Source organism: Oryctolagus cuniculus, chromosome 2, assembly GCF_964237555.1.
Source record: "Oryctolagus cuniculus chromosome 2, mOryCun1.1, whole genome shotgun sequence".
In the NCBI taxonomy this organism is placed as follows: Eukaryota; Metazoa; Chordata; class Mammalia; order Lagomorpha; family Leporidae; genus Oryctolagus; species Oryctolagus cuniculus.
Window position 1 is genome coordinate 168330137 of NC_091433.1, and position 22174 is coordinate 168352310.

At 37.1% G+C, this 22174-nt stretch overlaps 1 long non-coding RNA gene and 1 pseudogene across 1 annotated transcript in view; one reads left to right on the plus strand and one right to left on the minus strand.

The window, feature by feature from the left end:
• Positions 1-22174, minus strand: part of LOC103347703 (uncharacterized) — a 141571-nt gene that overhangs the window by 97645 nt on the left and 21752 nt on the right. The window contains exons 2-3 of the long non-coding RNA XR_011386938.1: positions 14804-14888; positions 11394-11465 (exon numbers count right to left, since the gene is read on the minus strand). This is a non-coding gene — a long non-coding RNA (uncharacterized lncRNA). The remainder of the gene's footprint in view (positions 1-11393; positions 11466-14803; positions 14889-22174) is intronic.
• On the plus strand, positions 13702-14708 carry LOC100341673 (ADP-ribosylation factor-like protein 5A pseudogene; annotated as a pseudogene).

A 22174-nucleotide genomic window follows, 5' to 3' on the forward strand; every position in this document is an offset into this window, starting at 1 on the left:
TTTAGGACTTTGATTCTTCTTGAGTTGATTTTTGCATAAGGTGAGAGGTAGCTGTAAATTTCATTCTTCTACATTTGTATATCCAGCTTTGCCAACAATGTTTACTGAAAACAATCACCCTTTATTCAATGTATGTTTTTGGAATCTTTTTCAAAAAATCAATATACTATAAGTACATGGATTAATTTCTGAGTTTTTTATTCTGTTTCATTGATCTATGTGTCAGTGTTTAATGCTGATATCATTTTTTTACTTTTTTCTCTTTTTTTTTCTTTTTTTTATTTAGTAAATATAAATTTCCAAAGTACAGTTTATGGATTACATTGCCCCCCCCCCAAAATTTCTCTCCCACTCACACCCCTCCTATCTCCCGCTCCCTCTCCCATTCCATTCACATCAAGATTCATTTTCAATTCTCTTTATATACAGAAGATCGATTCAGTATATATTAAGTAAAGATTTCATCAGTTTGCACCCACACACAAACACAAAGTATAAAAATACTATTTCAGTACTAGTTATAGCATTACTTCACATTGGACAACACATTAAGGACAGATACCACATGAGAAGTCAGTACACAGTGACTTCTGTTGTTGAATTAACAAATTGACACTCTTGTTTATGGCATCAGTAATCTCCCTAGGCTCTAGTCATGAGTTGCCAAGGCTATAGAAGCCTTTTGGGTTCACTGACTTTGATCTTATTCCGACAGGGTCATAGTCAAAATGGAAGTTCTCTCCTCCCTTCAGAGAAAGGTACCTCCTTCTTTGATGGCCCCGTTCTTTCTACTGGGATCTCACTCGCAGAGATCTTTCATTTAGGTCTTTTTTTTTTTTTCCCAGAGTGTCTTGGCTTTCCATGCCTAAAATACTCTCATGGGCTTTTCAGCTGGATCCACATGCCTTAAGGGCTGATTCTGAGGTCAGAGTGCTATTTAGGACATCTGCCATTCTATGAGTCTGCTGTGTATCCCACTTCCCATGTTGGATTGTTCTCTCCCTTTTTGCATCTATCAGTTAGTATTAGCAGACACTAGTCTTGTTTGTGTGATCCCTTTGACTCTTAGACATATCAGTGTGATCAATTGTGAACTGAAATTGATCACTTGGACTAATGAGATGGCATTGTTAATGCTGATATCCACTGGGATCTCACTTGCGGAGACCTTTCATTTAGTTTTTTTTTTTTTTTTCCCAGAGTGTCTTGGCTTTCCATGCCTGAAATACTCTCATGGGCTTTTCAGCTGGATCTGAATGCCTTTAGGGCTGATTCTGAGGCCAGAGTGCTGTTTAGGATGTCTGCCATTCTATGGGTCTGCTGTGTATCTCACTTCCCATGTTGGATTGTTCTCTCCCTTTTTGATTCTATCAGCTAGTATTTGCAGACAATTGGTCATCAAAGAAGGAGGTACCTTTCTCTGAAGGGAGGAGAGAACTTCCACTTTGACCATGGCCTTGTCTAAATATGATCAGAGTCAGTGAACTCAGGGGGCTTCCATAGCCTTGGCAGCTCATGACAAGAGCCTAGGGTGATTACTGATGCCATAAACAAGAGTGTCAATTTGTTAAGTCAACAACAGGAGTCACTGTGCACTTATTCCTCACGTAGGATCTCTGTCCTTAGTGTGCTGTACATTGAGATTTAATGCTATAACTAGTACTCAAACAGTATTTTTCACTTTATGATTCTGTGTGGGAGCAAACCGTTGAAATCTTTACTTAATGTATGCTAAACTGATCTTCTGTATATAAAGAGAATTGAAAATGAATCTTGATGTGAATGGAAGGGGAGAGGTAGTGGGAAAGGGGAGGGTTGCGGGTGGGATGGACGTTATGGGGGGGAAGCCATTGTAATCCATAAGCTGTACTTTGGAAATTTATATTCATTAAATAAAAGTTTGAAAGCAAAAAAAAAAATGCTGATATCATGATGTTTTAATCACTATAGCTTTGCAGTGTGCTTTGAAGTCAGCTATTGTGATTCCAAAAGCTATTTATTTCCCTCAGATTCACTTTGAATACACTGCGTCTTCAATGATTCCATATGAATTTTAATTTTTTTATAATTCTGTAAGGATGTCGTTGTTAATTTGATAGGGATTGCATTGAATCTATAGATTGATTTACATAATATGAATATTTTAACAATAACATTTCTTTCAATCTGTGAACAAGGAAAGTATTTTCATTTCATGTTCCTGATTATTTCTTTAATCAATGCTTATAATGTTCATTGTATAGATAGATCACTCCTTTTCTTCAATTATTCCTAAATGTTTATTTTTTTGTAGCTACTGTGAATGGGATTGCTTTCTTAATTTCATTTTCAGGAAGATCATCACTGGTGTACTGATTTTTGTATGTTGATTTTGGATCCTGCAACTTTACTGAATTAGTTTATCACTTCTGACAGCTTTTTTGATGGAGTGTTTAGGTTTTTTCACATGCAAATTCATATCATATGCATGGATGAATATTTTGATATAATAGTGACTTTTTTCTATGTCTTACCTAATTTCTCTTGCTAACACTCTAAACTGTATTTAACAGCACTGTAACTGTGAAAATACATACATACATACATATATATATATATATATCCATCATCACCTTTAAGAATTTGTGTTCTATATCTAATTTTTTGACAGTTTTTATCATGAAAGGATGCTGAATTTTATGAGACTTTTTCTGAATCTATTGAGATGATCATATGGTTTTTGTCTTTATTCTGTTGTTGTGATTTATTATGTTTTTTGATTTCTCAATGTTAAACCATCCTTTCATTCTCAGGATAAATCCCTCTTGATCACAATGTATCATTTTTTGAAGGAGTGTTGGATTCTGTTTGCTAATAATTTGTTGAGAATTTTTGCTTCTATGTTCATCAGGGATAGTGGTCTCTAAGTTTCTTTTGTGTTTATCTTTGTTTAGTTTTGTTATCAGATTACTGTTGGCCTTATAAAAAGAGTATGGCAAATTACCATCCTTTTCAATATTTTGGAATAGTTTGAGAGATATTAGAATTAGTCCCTCCTTACAGGTTTTGTAGAATTCAGTCATAAGGCCATCCAATCTTGGAATTTTCTTTGATAGGAGATTTTTGAATACTGCCTCAATCTCACTACTTGTTATTGTTCTGTTTAGAATTTCCTTATATTCTTGTTTTTTAAGATTTATCTACTTATTTATTTGAAAAGTGGAACAGCAGAGAAACAGGGAGAGACAGAGAAAAAAAGAGATCATCTGTCCATTGGTTCACTTCCCAGAAGGCTGTAAGAGCCAGAGCATAGACAGGCCAAAGCCAGGAACCCAGAACTCCATGCTAGTCTTCCATGTCAGTGGTAGGGACCCAAATACTTAGGCCACTATTGTGCGCTTTTTCAGGCTGATTAGCAGGGAGCTGGATTAGAAGCAGAGCAGTCCGAACTTAAACCAATGCTCCCATATGCGATTCTGATGTTGCAAGTGGAGGGTTAACCTGCTGCAACACAAGGCTACCCTCTCTGTATCTTCTTGATTTTATATTGGTGTGTTGTGTCTGCCTATAAATTTATCCATTTCCTTGAGGTTTTCCAATGTGTTAGCACAAAGTTGTTCATAGTAGTTTTTCATGATTTTTTGTATTTATGTAGCATAAGTTTTAATGTCTCCTTTTTCATCTGTAATTTTACTTAATTGAATAAAATCTCCGTTTCTTCTTGTTGGTCTATCCAAAGGTTTGTCTCTTTTTATTATCTTTTTAAAAGACAACTTTTCATTTCATTTGTCTTTTGTATTTTTTACTTCAAGTTCATTTATTTTTTATTTATTTATTTTAAAGGCAGATTTACAGAGACAGGAGGTAGAGAGAAAAATAAAAGTTTCCATCCTCAAATGGCTGTAATGGCCAGGGCTGGTCCAGGATGAAGCCAGGAGCTTAGAACTCCATCTGAGCTTTCCACATTTGTGGCAGGAGCACAAGTACTTGGGCCACCTTCCTACTAATTTCCCAAGCACATTAACAGGCAGCTGGATCAGAAGCAGAGCTGCCAGAATTTGAATTCATGCTCTAAGAGAGGATGCCAGCATCACAGGTAGTGGCTTAACCTGCTGAGCAACAGTGCTAACCCCAGTTTCATTTATTACTGCTCTGGTTTTTATTATTTCTTACCTCCTACTAATTTTGGGTTTGATTTGCTCTTGCTTTTTAAGTCCCAAAGTACATCATTAGGGTGTTTGAGATCTTTTTATTTTTAATTTATTTACTTATTCTTATAAACTTTCCTCCTAACACTGCCTTATCTGTATCTCATATATTTTGAAAAGTGTGACAATTTCATTTATTTCAAAAAAATTTTTTACTTCCTTTAAATTTTTTCAATGATGCATTGGTCATTGAGCATGTTACTCAATTTCAATTTATTTGTAAATTTTCTATTGTTCTTATTGATTTCTAGTTTAATCCTTTGTGGTCTGAAAAGATATATGGTATGATTTCAATTCTATTTTAACTTTCTGAAACTTGATTTTTTTTGTATTGTAAAATGTATTTATTTGAAAAACAGAATGATAGAGAATAAGAGAAAGAGAGTAAGTGATCTTCTATCTGCTGGTTTACTTCTCAAATGATTGTACAGCTGGGGCTGGAGCTGGGCCAGGCTGGAGCCTGGAGCCTGGAACTCCATCCATGTCTCTCACCATTAGCAGAGATGAGTGGTGGGTGAAACTTGATATTGACCTACAATTTGGTCTACCTTGAAAAAAAAAGTCTCAGTTGCTGATGAGAAAAGTACATATTATTTAACTGTTGGATAAAATGTTCTGAAAATGTCTTTTAGGCCCATTAACTTCACAGTATGGCTTAACTCTTATGTATCTCTATTGATTTTCTGTCTGCATTATTTGTCCATTGATTACAATGGAGTATAGAAGTCCCCCACTATTACTGTATTGGAATCTATCTCTCCCTTTAGGTTTTTTTTTTTTTTTTTTTTTTTTTTTTTGACAGGCAGAGTGGACAGTGAGAGAGAGAGACAGAGAGAGAAAGGTCTTCCTTTGCCGTTGGTTCACCCTCCAATGGCCGCCGCTGCAGCCGGCGCACCGCGCTGATCCGATGGCAGGAGCCAGGATCCAGGTGCTTTTCCTGGTCTCCCATGGGGTGCAGGGCCCAAGCACCTGGGCCATCCTCCACTGCACTCCCTGGCCATAGCAGAGAGCTGGCCTGGAAGAGGGGCAACCGGGACAGAATCCGGCGCCCCGACCGGGACTAGAACCCCGTGTGCCGGCGCCGCAAGGTGGAGGATTAGCCTAGTGAGCCGCGGCGCCGGCCTCCCCTTTAGGTTTAATAATACTTGTTTTATATACTTGGGTGGTCTTATGTTGGGTACATATATTTATGCTTATGTATTTGCCTACTGAATGATTCTTCTTCTCAGTATGTAATTTCCTTCTTTCTCTCTCTTTACCCTGTTTGATTGAAAGTCTGGTTTATCTGTTTTATATGCTCAAAGATCCAAAGGATTTCTATTTGAAAGGTATATTTTTTCCAGACTTAATTTTCAGTCCATGTATATATTTAGCTGTGAAGTGAATTTCTCATAGACAGCTTATAGTCAGGTCTTATTGAATCCATTCAGTTGACATACATATTTGTTGAGTGAGGAATTTAAACCTTTCATATTAAATGTTAATATGGTAAATAAGGAGCAACTTCTACTTTATTTATTAATTGCTTACTAATTATTTTATATATTTTCTGCTTCTTTCTGCCTCTTTTATTATTTGTCTTTGTGGTTTGTAGCTTTCTGTCATGATCATGTTGGATTTTCTTCTTTCTCTTTTGAGTAGCTTCTCTGTTAGTGAATTTTGTGCTGTCATGTGCTTTCATGATGGATGTTACAGTCATTTTACTTCTAGTGCAGGACTACTTTTAGGACCTCTTGTATGACTGATCTGCTAGTGACAAATTCCCAGTTTCTGCTTTCTGTGAAACACTTTATTTCTCCTTCACTTCTAAAGTGTAGCTTTGCTGGATATGGTGTTCTTGGTTGGAAGTTGTCTCTTTCAAGGTATTGAATATAGATTCCCATTCTCTTTTAGCCTGTAAAGTTTAAACTAAGAAGTCTGCTGTTAGACTAATGGGTTGTCTTTTGCATTTAATTTAATTTTATCTCTCAGTGTCCTATGGACTCTTTTCTTGTCTTTAATTTTTGACAATTATTCTAGAATACATCATGAAGGTCTTTTTTTGTTTGAATCTGGTTGGAGTCTCTTGAGCCTCCTGTAGCTGGATGTCCATATCTTTCAAGACTTGGGATGTTTTCAATGAGTGTTTCTTCTTGTTTAAAGATTTATTTAATTGAAACTAGGGTGACAAAACAAGAAGGAGAGATGAAGGGTAGTGGGAAGGAGAGAGAAATCTCCTCCATCTGCTTGTTCACTACCCAAATTGATGTAACAAACAGAAATGGACCAGTTCAAAGCCAGGAACCAGGAACTCCATCCTGGTCTCCCACATGAGTAGCAGGAGCCCAAGTACTTGAGCTATCTTCTCCTGCTTTCCCAGACACATTAGCAGAAAGCTGGATTGGAAGTAGGGTAGTTGGTACTCAAGCTGACACTCTGAAATGGGATGCCAGCATTGCAAGTGGTAGCTTAACCCACTGTACAACAATGCTGGCATCTCAACTAATATATATTAAATATCACTAAAATGTTCTTTTTCTTTCCCTTAAAGTATCCTTATATTATAAATATTTGCTCACTGAATGTTATCATATATGTCTTGGATGCTTTCTTCATTTGTTTTAATTACATTATCTTTATTTCTGAGTTATACCAAAAGTCGTGTTCCCAAGATCAGAAATTCCTTTTTTTAACTTACTCCATTCAGTTTCTGAATCTCTCAACTTATTTTATATTTATATAAACAATTTTGATGTATTTCATATACACAGTTTTAAAAACATAATGATACTTCCCATCCTACCCTCCCTCACTTTCACCCTCCCTCCTCCTTCCCTTGTTTTTCTTTTAATTTTTTGCAATGCCATACTTTCAATTTACTTTATAATCACAAACTTAGCCCTCCACTAAATGAAAAATGCAACAAGTAGTAAAGGAGACATTTTCAGCTCTAAAATTTCTGATTAGTTCTTTTAGTGATTTCTATTAATGTTGAATTTCTTATTTGTATTATGCATTATTTATCTCTTTTCTTTAAATTGTCTGTTTTTATTGTCCTGGATCAAATTTAGTTTATTTGGTATCATTATGTTGAATTCTTTTTCAGGTACTAAATAGATTTCCTTCAAATCAGGATCTGTTTCTGGAGAACCAATGTTTGTCTTTGGAGATGTCTTGCATCCTTGCTTCTTCACGTTTCCAAAATCCTTACTTTGATGTCTGTACATCTAGCATAACAGTTGCTTCTTCATTATAGATTATATTTCATTTGAAAAGACTTTCTTATTGTTAGACAGAGTTGCCCAAAAATGTAAATTCTAAGTGAGTTCTTCAGCTGCCATCAATGCCAATAGTGTGTCTCAGAGCACATTAGTCTAGTCTGACTAAGTTTGTGGAGGTAATAGTATGACTTTGAAGTATACACAGGTTTCCAAAGATGTATGTCTTCAGGCCTCAGAGAGGTATATGTGAATCACTCTAGAGTTTATTATGGCAGTATCCATATTCCTGCTGCTGTGGAATACAAAAAGTGCTGTCACTTTGCCCCACCATGCAATCCTGATTGATGCTGGGGCTTACAACACAAATATATCTGTCCTTAGAACTGTGTGATATGGATGGAGCAGTTCCAAGGTCTTGCTGGGTTGGTATGGATGACTCTATGCCTTATATCACAAAAGACCTAATCTCCAACCTGGGAGATATGAAGGGAACTTGCCCAAGTCCCAAGGGGTGAATAAATGTTATCCTGGTGATTGTTCACTGGCTGGTGTGTGTCTAGACCAGTAGAATGCAATTATATTCTTTTCCAGGTCCCACAACTTGGATTCAGGTGATGGAAGAACTGTAGGACAGTTGCCCAGGTCCTTTGTTGAAAGTGTAGGTTATTCTAGGAAATATGTTTGGGTAGCAGTATATTTGCAGCCCTGGCATAGAGATATAGCCTTCCCCAGGTTCCACAGGGCAGTGTAGTTGTTTCCAGGCCTCATGGAGCAGATAATCAGTCTCAGAACTGCTACAGTGGAGACCTTACCCAGGCCCCATATTTTACATGTAGGTTATGCTGGAGACTGTACTGTAAGGCATGGGCCATCACGGTCCAAGGACTTTAGGATTTGGCAGGTAACATACCCCAAACAAAGAAAAATATAAAAGATCATCAAAAAACCTGAGTATTTTTAGAGAACATAAACAAAGTAGATAAGCTTTTGGCCAGAGTAGCAAAGCAAAAAAAAAAAAAAAAAAATTAAAGACGAAAAAGAAAATATTACAACTTTGACTACTGAAACACAAAGGATCATAAGAAATTACTATGAATACTATGAACAACTCTATGCTAACAAATTGGAAAACCTTCAAGCAATGGATAAATTCCTGGATACATAAAACCCATAAAAATAAAATTAAATTATATAGAACATTTCAAGAGAAAATAACAAGCAATGAAATTGCTGCAATAATTAAAAGTCTCCCATCAAGGAAAAGTCTGAGACCCGATGGCTTTACTATTGAATTTTACAAAATATTTACAGAGGAAATAACTGCAATACTTCAAACTATTCTGAAATATTGAACAGGATGGAACTCTGTCAAAGTCTTTTTTTTTTTTTTTTGAGGCCAGTGTCACTCTGATATCAAAACTCAACAAAGACACAACACGAACAGAAAACTACAGATCAATACCCTTGATGAACACAGATACAAAAGTGAACCAAATGAAATACTACATCAAAAAGATCATATATCATGATCAAGTGGGATTTACCTAAGATGCAAAAATGATTCAACATTCACAAGTCAATAAACATCACAAATCACATCAAAATAATGAGGCATAAAAACCATATGATCATCACAGTAGAGAAAGCATTTCATAAGATTCAGCAACCCTTCATGATAAAAATCCTCCACAAATTAGGAATAAAGGGAATATACTTCAACATTATAAAGGCTATATATGACAAAACAATAGCCAATATCCTATAGAAGCGGGAAAAGCTGAAAGCATTTCCCATCAGATCTGGAACAAGACAAGGATGTCCACTTTCACCACTCATATGTCCTGCAATTTGATCACAGATTATTCCAGAGATTGTGCACTAGCATATGCAGACCAGGATAAGTGGAAAGCAGATAGGACCATATTTGGGGCCCAGGGGAGAGCACAGATGTGCCTAGGTATTGTGAAACAAACTGTCAGACTGAGAGCTGCAGGATGCAGTGAGGTCCTTATACAGAATACTCAGGTGAACCTGTGGAGTATCACCCCAATAGTCATAGTCCCAGAGCTACGACACTCAGAGTGTACTTACTCCAGTCCCATATGGTAACTGAATATTATACTGGGGGGTTGTGCACTAGCGGATCCTGGAGTAAGGGAATTAAGGTAGGGCCTTCCCCCCACATTAGAGGTAAGCATAGGTGTCCATGGGACTTATAGAAGTAATGGAAACAATCTCAGAGATGCATGATGCAGCGGGATCCTTATCCAGATCTCATAGATCAAGTGCAATCTTATTTGCAGATTGTGGACTGGTGGTTATCAGACTGAATGAGAAGAATACAATTAGGAGGACCCTCTGGGTCCCACAAATGAACACGAGTTAAAACAAGGCTTGTAGCCACAACAGCCACAGTCCCACAGTTAGAGGACATGGAAAGGAATCTGAAACGTTTTCTGTACCTCTGAAAACATCTATTATATGTGTAGGTAATTGCATGCTCTTTAATTGTCTGTGTGATGTTTTATCCCAATTAGGAGTATTTTACGCAGATCTAATTATAGTTACACCCCAGTGAATAGTCATGGTCAAGGAAAAATGTAGGCATGTTTGACATTCTATTCATAATATAATGAGACAGTTTTTTTCATGCTTTAACTTTCCTGGAATCAGAGAAAAAGGCAATGGTTCTAAGGCAAGAATGATTTCTTACAATCAATGCATATAATAAAATTATAACACACATTAAATAGATGCAATGCAAAGTATCTTGCATTTATTTTGTTCTCAATGCCATAAACCATCTGTAATAAATGCTTGAATACATGATAAGTGTGTTTTGCATTATAATATACTGCCAGCATATTACATGTGACAGTTTTTGACAGTTTTTCTCTGATTTTGGTTTGTATTTTGTTCAAATGGTAAAGAGTGATTCCTCAATGTTTACAACCATAGAAAGAACAAGAGAAATATGTCATAGAAGATATCTATGACAACTACATATCACCATTGTGTCATTTGGTTTCTGTGTTTAAGCCACTTACATGCATTGCTAGGAAGATATTTTAAAATCATGGAGACATTTATAATAGAGTACATAATGAACAATACACATTTTGTAAACCAATTTTTTCTAATAAAAATGTTGACACAATTTCCTATACTAAGAAATAATGTGTGTTTTTACTTTTAAAGAAAACTATTTTGTACTTTAACATATACTGAGTTCTTTTTGTGTGAATGTCAAATCTGGGATTCTGTTTCAATCTGCCAGGCTGTAAGCTTTTATTTTAAGACGTTACATACATTTTTATTTATTAATATAAAGAGAATAGATTTCATATATTTCATAGATAACAATAAGAATATAATTATATTTCTTCCCTTCTTTCCTTTCTCCCCCCTCCTTCCATTTTTATTTTAATTTTTGCAGTAACATACTTTCAATTTACTTCATAATCACTGGCTCAGTGCTAGATGTATTTAATATGTATCAGTTCATATAATTTCTCCTTTGGTATTAACTAATAACAACATCAGGGATATGGTTTCTATAGGGTGTGAGGTGTAACACAGTATACCAAAGAGATGATGGTAAGATCACACTAATGAGTTCTCATCTAGTCCTTAGCAGTTTTCAACAATAGCAACAAAGCAAATAGTTAATTTTAGAAAGGCTCATTGCTGGCAACTTCTCAGATCTCTCCCTACGCTTTTGACTTCCCATTATGAACTTGCTTGGCTCTCTGGCTCTCTCTCTCTCTCTGTTACTTTCGAAGTTCAGGATTTCCATAATCCTCTGTCTGTGGTACCATATCCTTGGCTTTGTAACCTGACCATTATATGGTACTTACTAAGGTTTTTAAGATTTCTGATACAATTTATACGTCACCAGGGTGTTACTGCTTGGACTAACTTCTGGCTAAAGAAAGTAATTTAGGGCTGGGCATTTGGCCTAAATGTAAGATTAGGATTAATGTAAACTGTAGATCAGGACTCCTACCTTCCATATTGGAGTATCTGCCTTCACATTCCAACTGTGGCTCTTGACTCAAGCTTCTTGCCAGCGCAGATCCTAGGAAACAACAGGCAATGACTGAAGTAGTTGGGCACCTCCCACCTGGGCTCTCAGCTTTGGCTGGTACTGCTCCCATGCCCCGGGAGCATTTAGAGAGTGAAACAGTAGACAGGTGCTCTCCCTCTCCATCTATCTGTATCTCTTTCTGTCTCTTGAATAAATAAAAAATAGGAAGTTATTTATATATTGTACACTTAACATCCATGCTATATAAAAATAAAATGATTTTGTAAGCTCAAGTTTCCAGTTAACACTGAGCACTGTTCTGTACTCATTGTGTGGGGTAGGCTGGGTGGCTACTGTAGACTCAAATGTTCCTATGTAGGATATCTCTGAGAGGAGAGTCAAAAAGACACGGTACAAAAATAATGAGTCCAACAATTGATAAATGAAGCAGTTATTACCTATAAATGTATAGATAATATTACCTATAATATAGGTAATATAGGTATATTACCTATAAATGTATAATTAATTTTCCAGATGGAAGGATGAAAATTTAGCAATAAGGATGACAAAATAGGATATATCCAAAAGGCTTCAAAATTGAAATCCTGAAAGGATAGAATCAAGAGCACAAGAAGTATGTTTTAGCCATGGAGGGGTTAGCCAAATGTGAAATAATGGATAGGATAACGAAAGTAGTTTCAGTAACAAATCTTAAAATTTCAGAGCCTAGTTATGGAATCTCTTACAAGGCTCTGAACACCATTGATAGGCTGTTTTATTTATTTATTTGTTTATTATTCATTCATTTATTTAGGAAGCAAAGATAGTCCGGACCCTGGTTCATCTTTTCCATATGTTTTAAGTCAGTTCACTTGCATACAAGTCCCAGATCAGCTCCTTATCTGTGTGTATGTCAGTTACTTCAATTTTCTACTAGGTTAAATGTAGACAATAAAATTGTCCCTGAATCCCTCACAGCACCATTGAGGATATTAAATTAAATGATGGAAGTGTAGATGATTGTGGAGGGAGATAGGAGGTTTTATGAATGTAACCATGATCATTGCTCAGGAAAATTATAGAATCAAGAATTCTTTCTTGAGGTTATCTTCTCTTTGGAGAGAGTTAACAGACTGCTCATAAGCCTTTGCAGAATAGAGCAATATCTTTAAAGTAACACAAAGACCAATATCAGAAAACCCAATAATTAACTGTCCACTTACCTACACAGGTGTGGACAGAAAGTCAATTAGGCTATGGAACAAAAGCCAAAAAACTACAGAGAGAAGGACAAGTTGTGTTTAACAAATGATTGTATATATCATGTATTTTTCATTCATAATCAATGATTAAATTTTACATATATATCACAGTGTGTGTTATTATATAACATATAATTGTCTTTTAAAGACAATACATTTTTACTAATATTTCTAAATATCTTTATGATTTATAAAAAATTTCAATTCCTTTCTTACTCTGTTCATTATTTTAGGTGCATTTAAGAAGCAACTATCAGTTATGGTATGGATATGCTTGTGTAATTATGCCATCCATTTAGCATCAGTGTGTGATAAGTAGAGCAGTTTTAATAGTGTACAACAGTTTTAACAGGGCATTTCAGACATAAAGCAAGTTGGGGTAACTATGACTAGAATATGAAATAGATACATGTAAATGCAATCGAGAAATGGTCAAGTGAGGTGGTACCAATTTTGCAGTGAACAAGTACTTCAGACCATTTCCCTTAGTTTACTCATCACAATAAGAGATAACAACTGTACTTACTTTTAAAGAATTCATATGGATTGAATACATGAATTCATGGAAAGCAAACAGAAGAGTGGCTAACCATTATTATTTTAGAAGTTTGTTAAGACTTCCTAAGATCTTAACAGTGCAAGATTGATGGGAAGTCTGTTGCTATAGTACTGATTAAATGTAGGCTTTAAAAATGTGCTTTTTAAGACTATGGTTTATGCATGTAATGAGCAAGAGGGGAGAGTGGACTTAGCATACCAAGCAGCCTTAAAATACACCAGGGCAGCAGCCAGGAGGAACTCTGGGAGGATGGTGGCCCTTGAGGCTCATCACAAACGGTGCAGCAGCAATGTCCACGAGCCAGGCGGCAGTGGCAGGGCCTCACATGCTGTGGGACTGCATGGTCTTCAGCCTCCCTCTGGTTCCCTGGAAGCGGGCCAGTGGCCACCGCAGGAGCAGCAGCAGAGGTGGAGGCACTAGAGTGCAGCTCAGCCAGAGCCCTGGGAGGCCAAGCTGCCGGAAAATGGAAATTCTATTCACCAGGATATGGAGACTTTTCAATCACCAGAAGCACAGATATAATTTTTGGGCACAATAATGCAGGGGGAACTACCACCCTTCACCAGTTTCCTATGAATGAAGTTGGGCATTCATCCCCTGTAGTACGAAGTAATGTAGAAGAGCTAGTGATTAATAATACATGTATCTTAATGTGGGATCTCAGTGGCCAAGAATCTCTTCACTCTTCCTGGAACACCATACTAACACAGAATTTCTAATAGTTGTAGTGGACAGAATGGAGAGAGTATTTCCATAACTAGAGAGGGACTCTATAAAATGTTAGCATAGGTGGACCTAAGGAAAGCTGGATTGCTGATTTTTGCTAATAAACAGATGTGCTGATTTTTGCTAATAAACAGATGTTAACTTAAAGAATGCATGACAGGCCAGCGCCGCGGCTCACTAGGCTAATCCTCCGCCTAGCGGCGCCGGCACACCGGGTTCTAGTCCCGGTCGGGGCGCCGGATTCTGTCCCGGTTGCCCCTCTTCCAGGCCAGCCCTCTGCTGTGGCCAGGGAGTGCAGTGGAGGATGGCCCAGGTGCTTGGGCCCTGCACCCCATGGGAGACCAGGAAAAGCACCTGGATCCTGGCTCCTGCCATCGGATCAGCGCGGTGCGCCGGCTGCAGCGGCGGCCATTGGAGGGTGAACCAACGGCAAAGGAAGACCTTTCTCTCTGTCTCTCTCTCTCACTGTCCACTCTGCCTGTCAAAAAAAAAAAAAATAAATAAAAAAAATAAAGAATGCATGACAATAGCAGAACCCTCTCCGCTTTTGAAGCTGACTTCTGTCAAAGTCTCCAGGGGCCTATCCAGGCCTGCTGTGCTCTTGCTGGTGAGGGATTACATCAAGAACTTGAACTGATGATGTCATCATTTAATATTCCGTGTTCTCTACTGAGCTCTTTTTACAGATTTTGTTTAAACGGTGTACTGGACTTTACCCAAAAGCTGCAAAATTTTATGGTTTAGATATATTTATAATACACTGATTTAAACTTTTTCTATAGTTGAAAATTTAGACTACTTGTTTGAAAACAAAGATGAAGTCTCACTTTCCAACTTACCTTCTCATTATTCCTTCCAAAGTAAGATATGAAAGCTGTGATTGACATTTTTCTCATAATGAATGCTCTCAGGATATTGTGTAGGCTGCGGTAAATACAAAGGGAGAGGAATGCATTTTGAACATTTAAGAGCTTTAGTATCAATATAACCCTCCCTAGTTGAATGTTGTTATTTTCTTGTTCCATTAAGTCAAGCTACAAATCAGCACAGCTATTATTTTAAGATGTAACATCACTTATGAAAAGTATATTGTGTATGTATTGTGTATATACCTCAAGTCAAGTTAATGGTTTTGGTTTATATGCTGAAGAAAAGCAAGTAACACAAAAATTAGTAATGTCCTTGTTTATAACCATAATGAGATGAGCACTGGCACTGGTGGTAAGTGCCATTTTGTATGTTTCTTCTTTGTTCTCTGTATTGTACCAACCAACCCCAAAATCATGGAGATGCTCTTAAAAAAAAGGAAAAGTCAAAAGCTTGATACTGTATACTTCTTTTTCTAACTCAATCCCACATATGAAAATATATAATCCAAGTAAGTGGAATACGTTATCAAATTCTTGGTTTAGCATTACTAATGGGGGCCAGTGCTATGGCTCACTTGGTTAATCCTCTGCCTGCAGCGCTGGCATCCCATATGGGCACCAGGTTCTAGTCCCAGTTCCTTCTCTTCCAGTCCAGCTCTCTGCTGTGGCCCGGGAAGGCAGTGGAGGATAGCCCAGGTCCTTGGGCCCTGCACCCTCATGAGAGACAGTAGGCTTGTTTATGTGATCCCTTTGACTCTAATCCTATCATTATGATCAATTATGAACTGAAACTGAACACTTTTGACTAGTGAAGTGAAATGGACACTATGAGAAACTGATTGATCAGCCCTTGTCCTGACTGTTGATCTACAATTTAATACTTTATCCCTATTAGTATTTTTTTTTGTTCTAGTTAGTACTATTGGTTGAATTCTGTAATTCACACACAATTATTCTTAGGTGTTTAAAGTTAACTGAAAAGTGATCCCTGTTAAATATAAGAGTAGAATAAAAGAGGGAGGAGATGTGCAATTTGGGACATGCTCAATCAGACTTGCCCCAAATGGTGGAGTTAAAAATGTGCCAGGGGATTCCAATACAATCCCATCATGGTGGCATGTACCAATGCCAACTCACTAGTCAAAGTGATCAATTTCTGTTCACAATTGATCATAATGATAGGTCTAAGAGTCAAAGGGATCACATAAACAAGACTAGTGTCTGCAAATACTAACCGATAGAATAAAAAAGGGAGAGAATGATCCAACATGGGAAGCGGGATACACAGCAGACTCATAGAATGGTGGATGTCCTAAACAGCACTCTGGCCTCAGAATCAGCCCTTAAGGCATTCAGATCTGGCTGAAGAGCCCATGAGAGTATTTTAGGCATGGAAAGCCAAGACACTCTGGGAAAAAAAAAAAAAAAAAAGACCTAAATGAAAGATCTCTGTGCGTGAGATCCCAGTGGAAAGAACAGGCCATCAAAGAAGGAGGTACCTTTCTCTGAAGGGAAGAGAGAACTTCCACTATGACTATGACCTTGTCTAAATAAGATCGAAGTTGGCAAACTCAAAAGGCTTCCATAGCCTTGGAAACTCATGACTAGAGCCTGGGGAGATTACTGACGCCATAAACAAGTGTGTCAAATTGTTAGGTCAACAATAGGAGTCACTGTATAGCTACTCCTCTTGTAGGATCTCTGTCCTTAATGTGTTGTCCAATGTGAATTAATGCTATAAGTAGTACTCAAACAGTATTTTGCACTTTGTGTTTCTATGTGGGTGCAAACTGCTGAAATCTTTACTTAATATATGCTAAACTGATCTTCTGTATATAAAGAGAATTGAAAATGAATCTTGATGTGAATGGAATGGGAGAGGGAGCGGGAGATGGGAGTGGTGCGGGTGGGAGGGAAGTTATAGGGGGGAAAGCCAATGTAATCCATAAACTGTGCTTTGGAAATTTATATTTACTAAATAAAAGTTAAAAAAAATTTGTGTAGTATGTACATTTGCACAATATTGATTCTTCCAGTCTATGAACATGGGATATCTTTCCATTTTTGTATCTTCTTTTCAATTTCTTTCATCAATATTTTTCACTGTAGAGATTTTCCACCTCTTTAATTTTACTCATAGGTATTTTGTTAATTTATTTATTTTTGTAGCTGTTGCAAATAGGATTGCCTTTCTTTTTGAGATAATGCACCATTGGTGTATAACAGTACTACTGAATTTTATACAATAAAAGTAGAATAGCCTAGAAGGACCTTATTTGATATGCGTATCCTATCCCTCATCACACACACACACACACACATGCACACACACTTATGCACATGCACAGGCAACCGTCCCCTTTGTTCATTTTGGTCTAGTTTTCCTGCATTATTGATGCTGCTTGCTAGTAATTATTACTGGAATTCTCTTGTACACCTGTTCCAGTTACCATTATTGCCCACAAATTACCAATATCTTATTGATACAAAATAGCAACCATCTTACTTTGTTATTGGTGTTGTGAATCAGAAAGGCCTTGTCTAGGCAATTTGTATTATAAATATATTTCTATTTGGGAAATCAACTGGGGTTGTAAAATAGCATAACTACATACAGTCTTTCCAGAATGGTTGTCTCAGAACAGGTGGACATTCTACATGGCTACAGAATTCCCTCACAAAGGACAGCCCAAGAAAATGTTTGGGATTTCTTTTGGACTTTGAATGATATGGCCTCCACCCTATTTGATTGGTGGAAGTAATCACAAGCCTGTCCAGACCAGAAATGATTTTCTTAAGATTTTCACCAAGGAATATTATTAATTTGGAGGACCATATTTCAAAATACAATATGCTCTGATCCCCAATATTCTATTTCTCAATTCTATTAGGTCTTTACTAAAATTTCACATTAGCAAGAGAAATCATACCTCACCACTATATTTAAAATAGTAAATATCATTCATATGAACTTCCAACCTTGCAAACTCCCTATACTTCTTTCCTGCTTCATTCTGCTCTGAAATATTTAACATGATCTTATACATTTTTGTCTCTGTTCCTTCACTATCACACATACTCTATGAAGGCAGAGGGTTTTCATCATTGTATCACTGGCACCCTTCTAAGCACCCATCACATAAGAAATATGCAATAAATATTGGTTGAATATTTGAATGCATGAATGATAATAACATGCTGCTATCACTGTCCTGTGATATCTATAACTCTGTGTTTACTTATATGCATGTCTTTTCCATTATCAGAAAAGAAGCTCCTCAAGGACAAGAATCTGTAATCTTCAGTCCTCATTGTTTAGGAAATGGCATGCAAATTGTAGATGCTAATAATTCTTAAAAGATGCGTGCTAGAGAAAATAAACGTATATATATATGTGTGTGTGTATATATATATATATATAGTATCTTGGGTTGTTCTGTCATAACAAAATACCATTAACTGAATGGCTTAAACAACGGACATTTATTTTGCACAGTTTAGGAAGCTAGAAATCCAAAATCAACATTCTGGCTGATTCAGTTTTCTAGCAAGAATTCTTTTTCTGTGTTGTAGTCAGATATGTTCTCACTGTGTCCTCACATGGCAGAGAGGGAGGGAGGGAAGGAGGAGGGAGGGAGACAGAAAAAATAAGAGTCTTACAAGACCCCATGTTCTTTCACATCAGAGTCCCACCCTTACAACTTTATTGGATATTCTTTACCTCACAGAGACCCTATCTCCAAAAAGAGTCACATTGGGGATCAAGTGTTAAACATGGATTTTGGCACCAGGTTCTAGTCCTGGTTGCTCCTCTCTGCTGTGGCCCGGAAGGGCAGTGGAGGATGGCCCAAGTGCTTGGGCCCCAGTACCCACATGAGAGATCATGAGGAAGCACCTGACTCCTGGATTCGGATCAGTGCAGCGCAAGCCATACAGGCCATTTGGGGAGTGAACCAATAGAAGGAAGACCTTTCTCTCTCTCTCTCTCTCTCTCTCTCTCTCTCTCTCTCTCACTGTCTATAAGTCTACCTGTCAAATAAATAAATAAGTAAACATGGTTTTGGGGGATATAATTCAGCCTAAAGCCTATGGTGTTAAAAGTGGCTCAAGAACGTTCTCAATAATTTGTTATAAAATGAATTATAGAAGAATAAATTAATTAGAAATGATGATCCACAGCCTGAAGCACAAATACCTGAGCCTTTTCATTTCTATCCAGGATTTTGTATTCTGACCGTCCTAAAATTAAGGCACTACCAAATGAGCAGGCAGAATGTTATCTTCCAAATCTTATCTGGGAAGAAAATACCTGCTTTGTGGTATTCACACTTTGCTTTATCAGGTTACTCCTCCATCCGCGCCACAAAGGATGAGATGCCACTGTCTTGTGTGAAAGCTGTTTTCTCATCCTCTGAAGTTCAGCTAATTATGTTAAACATTTCTTCTCAGCTTCTCTTTAGCCCCCTCTTCCTATCTCTCTAGGCAGTTTGTACTATAGGACTATGTTTTTGTACTTGCTAATTTTTCAGTTAAGCTTTGCCTTTAACCATGAATTACTGAAAGATTATTCTTCCATTGAATTCTGTGTTAGTCAGGAAACTGTATTCCTGTGTCCAGTTCTGCTTGTGAATACTGGGTGGTAAGTGCCACTTGGATTTGATACACTTACTGAGTTTCCTTTAAACTGCTGCTAGTTCTGCAGAATCTTTGACATTATCCAATATATGTCTTCAACCATTTTCCCACTTTCTGGACCAAAAATATGCTGAAACTTAAGTATTTAATAACTGACTTTTCTAGTGCAAAGTTGAGAATTAGTCCTCTAAACATGCCACAGGGTACATTTTGTTAGTTTTTATTTTATTAATTTTTTTTATTTTTGTCTTTTTCATCTTTTACAAAATTTAGGGTCAAAGAGTTGGCAGGAAATTGAGAGAAAAGTCATCGTTTTTACACACTGAGTAAAAAAAAATCTGTTTTTTTTTTTTTAAAGATGTACTTACTTTACTTGAAAGAGTTACACAGAGAGAGGAGAGGTAGAGACAGAGAGGTCTTCTATCCGATGGTTCACTCCCCAGCTGGCCACAATGGCCGGAACTGCGATGATGCGAAGCCAGGAGCCAGGAGTTTCTTCCAGGTCTCCCATGCGGGTGCAGGGGCCCAAGGACTCAAGCCATCCTCCACTACTATCCTAGGCAATAGCAGAGAGCTGGATGGGAAGTGGAGCAGCCAGGTCTGGAACTGGCGCCCATATGGGATGCTGGCACCTCAGGCCAGGGCATTAACCTGCTGTGCCACAGCCCGGCCTCTGTTTTTCTTTACATCAAAGTTTGAACCAGTGACAAAGAGAAGCAATAATGAAAGTATGTAAGTGCATATGTGTGTATTATTCCTGGGCTGCAGTCTAATTGCAAAGTAGAAAAGCAATAAGAATCTAAAGGAGAATTGTTAGCAGTATGCCTTTGCGTCAATTATTTTTTGTTCCAATAGAGGCTTTTTCACCAAGCAGTCTTGGCAGAGAGCCATATGGGTTAAATGCCTTTTCAAGTAGAAAATATTACCATATAATCAAAATTAGCTGCTTCTCAATAAGTTCCCAGGACAGACCTCTCTATGATGATACACAAATTAAACTATTCCTAGATGGAAGTCCCAGTGTCCATGAAGGAGTCACAGTCAACCTGTCCTTTATGTTGCTCTGAGGTTTGCCTTGAAGCTTTCTACTTGCTATTTTGATTATTCTCTCCTCATCTTTAACACCTCTGCCCACTCTCTTTTTCCTCTTCTTCCCGCACCAAGTCTCCTTAAGGATCATTTTTAAATTAGAACAAGTAGACTTCACAATAAAGATGAAGAAAAAGAATCATTAGCAATAGCATTTTCCCCAAAATAATACAATAAACTACCAGTTGATCTGGCTGGTTTCTATTAGCTTGTTCCTAGAAACTTCTGTAATCTTTACTAAAATGGTTTTGATATTACCAAATTATCTTATTCTAAGTCATGCTACTTAATGATCTGGTTTATGCTCAAAATTAGAGGGTAAGAGGCCTTGATAATGGCTAATTTCCCCTGGAGCTCTGAAATTTTACCACCCTTTTTGCATATGTTGTATAAATGAATATTGTGCACCCACATACATACACACACAAAGAAGGGATGTTGAGTTTGCCAAGTGTCAGTTCAATGAGTTAGCCAAGTCATCTCTTCTTATTGAACCTCCGTTAGGTTCTTCCAAGTATTAATCATTTATTGGTTTGAATCTCTTGTTTCCTGTATTCCCCATTTGTAACTATATACAGCTGTTGCATATAATTTTATGGTCATTAATTTCATTATTCCTTATATACTTCATTAACATAGTAAACAAAAATAATATTCATTATAAACAACATCCCTGCAGGTTAGTATTTATTGTGTCTCAATATCTGGCAGATAGAATAATAAAAAATTTTGTTAGCATCCTAACAAATATTTTCTAAATGAAGAATTTCTATGATTTTGTTTGACATAGTAAAATACTTAATTATGGTTTGAATACTGTTTTTAAATAAACTTTTGAACTACAGTCTATGTTAGAGGCACACACAAAAAAAAGAAAGTATATATATGCCTCTTGTGTCAGCACTAAATTTGTAAGAACAAGTAAGAGAACACAGAGCAGGGAGGTGGGGCAGGAAGGCAATAATCTGCCATTTCCTGGCTGAAAGGTGACCCTTTTAATGATGTATTCGTTAACTTAAATGACAGAGGCCATGGAGCCAAGATTGATTCTAATGACATATTAAGCTGACTAATGGTTCACATGGCTCCTTGTCCCTTGCTCCTTTTAAACTTAGCAGATGTGGCCACTAAAGCACTACCTTTATATTAAACCTCTACCCCTGCACTGAAAAATGCTAGCTGGGAAGCAGAGAAAGTAAAAGCATTAGTCAAGTATAAATTCAGTTTTATGTCAAGTCAGATTATGCTGTGTTCTTGATCATCTAGCTGTCAGGCTCTTATTTTCTTGTCATAGCATTCCACTCTTGTATCCCACCTCTGCTATCCTAACAACCATATGTGAAGGATCTCACATATCGGTCAATCTCCTTGATAAGACCTCTGGTGTCCATTTTTATCTGTATGATCTTTTTCCTGCCATATCTATGTTCACATATCTCCACCATTTCTTTCCCTTTTGCATGCATGTTAAACCTGCTAAATTAAAACTTATTACCCTCTCAGCTTTGTTCAGGTTGACAAACCTGCATTCACTTGGGACTAATTCATTCATCCAATCCTCTCTCTTGAGGGTCCTTCCTAGGGTTCTAAGTGATCCAACATCTCCAATAGGATTCT